Here is a 5,004-nt window from a genome sequence, read left to right as displayed (position 1 = left end):
GGTGTTACAAAGAAACATAAGGAAACTTTTTGGGGTAATTGATATGTTCATTTTCACAATGAAGATAGTTTCATGGGTCCAACTTGTCAAATTGCACACTTTAAATATACATACTTTATTTTATGTATATTATTCTTCAACAAAGTTAATTAAAAATTATTAAAGCAGTATACATGGTTCTGTCCCCTGGCTTTTTTTTAACCTAATATGCCTTGTCGATTGTTTCTTTTACACAAACCTTTATCATTCTTTTGTATAGCTACCTAGGATTCTATTATACAAATGTATTTCAATTGATTTTACGATTCTGCTACTCATGTCAATTTGCAAATAATGCATTGAAAAACCTTGTATGAACTCTCATTTCCTTCATATACAAGCATATCTATAGTATATATTTCTATAAGTGAAATTGTTACAGAATTTCTCTAAGAAGTGAAATTGTTAGGTCAAAAGGAAATACATTTACTATTCTAATTGGTATTGCCAAATTAATCAGTTTTCAATGTAGGAAACAGAAACCATTCTAGATATTTTAAACAAGAAGTTACTTGTTATAAGGAATTTGGTGCTGACAAAGTCATTGGAAGGGCTGAAGGAGTAGGGTCTAGGAATCTAAGTTGAAACTCACAGAATGAGTTCTACCATTGATTGCCTAGGGGAGCTACTATCTCTGGGATTATCACAGAGCTATGCTGGAAGCTAAGGCCACCACCACAACCACTCACTCTTGGGAAATTGAAGAAAGATCTGATACCACAATTCAGGGATTAAAATATCAGATTAAGAAGTTGCTGCCACCAGCACTATTTCTCCATATCCGGGAAGTTGAAGGATGGGCACTTGGTCACTGCTGCAAGGAAACATGTTTCTCACAATCTTACAAGATTCAAGAATTTCAAGATGACCTTTGCCTCATTTCTTTTTAAATCACAAGGAAAACATATAATTGAGGGAATCTAATTAGCTTCTAGAACCCTACCTGCACCAAAAATTCTTGGAAATCCATTTATATTCAATCTCTCAAACAAGAAAGGTAAATTGACAGTTGAGTGAGCAAATCCAGAGTACATAGTTCACTGTCCTTAATGGTTGCTCCAATTTATGCCTCTACCAGCAAAAACACTCATTTCTCAAGTCTTACCTATAATATCTAAGACATAACATGATGTTTTATAAAATTTTTAAAAATCTTTCTTGATCAAATAGGTTTAAAAAACTAGTATCTCAATGTAATTTTATTCTGTACTTCTTATAATAGTGAAGTTGAACTTTTTTTTTCAGTTCGAGTCATTAGTATTCTTTTCTGTGAAAACTGTTTATAGTTTTGGATCTTTTTCCTTTCAGACTATTGAACTTTTCTTATTGAAGTCTAGGAGTTCTTTATGTATTAAGCAATGCATGATATAATTTGCAAATATTTTTTCAAAATTTGCTATTTTTCTTTACTTCGCTATGGCAGTTTTTGCAACAAAGAATTTATTTTATATAGTGATATAATTTTATAGTGAAAATCTTTTTATTGTTTCTAGATTTTGTGTTGAATTTAGAAAAGCCTTCACCACACTAAAATATTTTAGGATTCTCCCCTGATTTCTTCAAGTATTTTAAACATTTCATTTTTCACATTTAAAACTGGATTTTTATTTGGTATTACATGAGGTATGAACCCAACTTTATTTTTTCCTGCAAAAATCTTCCCAGGTATCCTAATAAACCATAATTTCCTCACTGAATTGAAATGTCATCTTTATCCTGTACTAAACTCTCATATCTGGTTCTATTTTTGACCTTTTAATTGTTCTAATATGGCTAGTCACATGCCAGGACCAAACTGTTTTAATTATTGGAGTTTTCTATTTTAATATTTCATAAGACTAGTCTGCCTTCATAGCTTTTTTAGAGCTCTTCCGGCTAATCTTACTTCTCATAGGAAATTTAGAATCAGTTTTCTAGTTTTAGAAAATCCTGACATTTTACTGGGATTGCATTACATTTACAGATTAATTTACAAAGAACCAGCATGTATATAATGTTAAGTCTTTCTATTCTAGAATATATGCCTTTCCATATGTTTGAGCTTTCTTTTCAGGAGAAATATAAAGTTTTCTTTTTGTGTTTTGCATATTGTTTATTCTTTGGTATTTTCTCTCCTATGTTCTTAATTTACCAGAGATAAAGAGGAGGAGGAGAAGTAGAAAAGAGTAAAGGGGGTTAAATATATGGTGAGGAAAGGAGATTAGATTTTGGGTGGTGAACACAATGCGGCAAATAGATGACGTATTATTATAGAATTGTACACTTGAAACCTATATTATTTTATTACCCAACATCACATCAATAAATTTAATAAAAATAAAAATAATAGAAGGGGCCTTTTCTTCCAATTTATCTTCTAACTGGCTGTTGTTTATATAGATGAAAGCTTTTAATTTCTGACTAATTTTATACCCACCGACTTTATTAGTTTTAAGACTTTTAATTGACTCTCTTAAGCTTTGCACTTATATAAATACTAATTTTATCTTCTCCATTTTTAATGTCTAAATTCTCTCACATCTGTTAACTCTCTACTCAGATTTTAAGTTCCTTCAAGACATGAATTATACTAGTACATTTCGTATACCTTTCAGAATATCAGTGAATGCACTACATAGAATGGTTCATGATTAACCGCTATTTTGAAAATAGAAATACAATGTGGCTGCTAAATTCTGAATCTGCGTGATTTATTTATTCATACCACTTATGTCAGGTCACACTAATTTTCTTCTAAAAGGAGATTAATCAATTCTCTCCATTCATAGAATCTAATTCTTTTCTCCTCTCACAATAAATCTTTTAAAGTGTCACATACATATTTTGTAACAAAGTAGGCCTTTTAGCTTATAAATATTTTCCTTGGATTTATATATGAAATTGCCGGTAAAATTAAAATTGTTAGTCTTACTGCTTAAACATTCTTGGTGATATTCATGCATTGTCCATAAGTTTTCCTGAAGCTGTGTATGATTTTCTTTAAAAACTATACACATTGGGTATAATAAAAGAAAATGGCCAATGAAGCTTAAAATCAAATAGATCCAAATCATACATGTTTACATGCATAAAACATAAGATCAAAATCTATAAACTATACAAGAAAGTAAGTCTTCTTACTTTAGAAATCCTATGTTAAAATATTTCCTAACTATACCAGTTATCTACATAGAAAAGATAAACCATTCATGTGTCTATCTTAAAAATACTACATCAAATCAGAAGTTTCACTTGATAAAGCAGATATTTTTCCTCGTGCCATTTTCAAACATGGCAAAAATTCTAACTTCTAACTTTCATAAGGTGAAGTAAAGCTAGTAACAATTGTGTGGGAGAGTGAAATAAGATTAAAATTAAGGAAAGTACAGGCCAAAAAAAGCTTAAAAACTGCCCAGTAAAATGGATATTTATAGATTTTTCTCACTGGGCCATGAGACACTATCCCTCAGACTAACTCTAAAGCTCTTCTCAAACCTCATGATGAAATTCTTTCACTACTTCAGTAGCTAATTTTTCCTTGTACCTTATATTGGACCTTATATCCCTGGAATCTATATTAACTGTGTATATACCACACTCCCAACCCTCAAATAATGAGGCATAAATTTTCAAATGTGCTAGTATTTTAAAATTACCATCAAAGGCCATCAAAGGCAGATAACTGAGGTTTAGAGGTGTAACCAACCAGTTCATAATAACAGCAGGATATAAATCCTAACCACAATACTCATATGAAAACAATGCAATTAGTTTTAATTATTTATTCAAATAGATCCATCTACAAAGCTAATCAGTATTAAATAACCTGAGATTATGATTCAAAGTTATTTTATGTTTGCCTATTTTCCTATCCATTCACTGTTTAATTCTCATTTGGGGAGTCCCATCAGACACTCGTAGTAGTTCCTTTTAACATTTCTTGGTGAGTATGTACATTAAAATGGCATAAAAATTCATTTGAGTTAATATGGTAAGTATAATAATTTGCTTTGAATATCCATTAAATATATTGCAAAGCAATCAGAAAGCAAAAACAAAACAAAAAAATTATCTTGAAAAAACTGAAGAAGCTAAAAACTTAATATACATTTTCTAAACATTTCTGCCAAAGATTAAAAATTTGGGGACACTAACTTCTACCCAGTTTCTAATTCTAGAGCAAAGATGGTGGTGAAGAGCTTAAGTTCTCTAGTTCAGTTATTTTCAAAAGATAACATGCCCTGATCAACTTCAAAAGGAGGGCAAGATGTAAGAGAATGCAAGGACAACATTAGTTAAAACTTGTGACATATGGAAAATTTGGAATTCATCATAAAATTGCCAAGTAGCTGGAAGCTTCTGTGTAATTTACTGATCACAGAGAAAGGCAGCATTTGAGGAAGGAGGGGAGAGCTAACTCTGAAAAAGATATTAGTTAACCTTAGTAACTAAAGGTCATAGAACCTATCTTGATCTCCCCTAATGATAATAAAACTGACTTTAAAATAATGTCAATGTAAGTCATTTTTAGGCTAGGGACATCCCCAAACTTCCTCATTATCATTAAATGCAAGCTTTTTTATTTTTAGTGCCACTACAAATACTGTGATCCTTTGACAATATACATTTTTAAATAAATTTATTTATTTAAATTAGTTTCAAGTATAGTGTACATTGGTTAGACATCTATAATGTTCATAAAATGATCCCCGCAATTGCTCCCTCCCTCCCCTGGCCTTCCACTTAGCCATCATATTAATGCTAACTGCATTCCTTCTGCCATGCCCCCTGTGCCCAACTATCAACTACTAATTTGTACTTCTTTAACCTTTCACCTCATTCTCCCAGCCTCCCAACTCCGCTCTGTCTGTCACCAAATTGTTCCCTATATTTGTGAGTCCGTTTTTGATTAGTTTTTTCTTTTTGTTCCTTAGATACCACATATAAGTAGAATCATATGGTATCTATCATTGTCTGTCTTATTTC

This window comes from Pteropus vampyrus, unplaced genomic scaffold (assembly GCF_000151845.1).
Source record: "Pteropus vampyrus isolate Shadow unplaced genomic scaffold, Pvam_2.0 Scaffold9, whole genome shotgun sequence".
Taxonomy (NCBI): domain Eukaryota; kingdom Metazoa; phylum Chordata; class Mammalia; order Chiroptera; family Pteropodidae; genus Pteropus; species Pteropus vampyrus.
Note: the sequence above shows the minus strand (reverse complement) of the source record.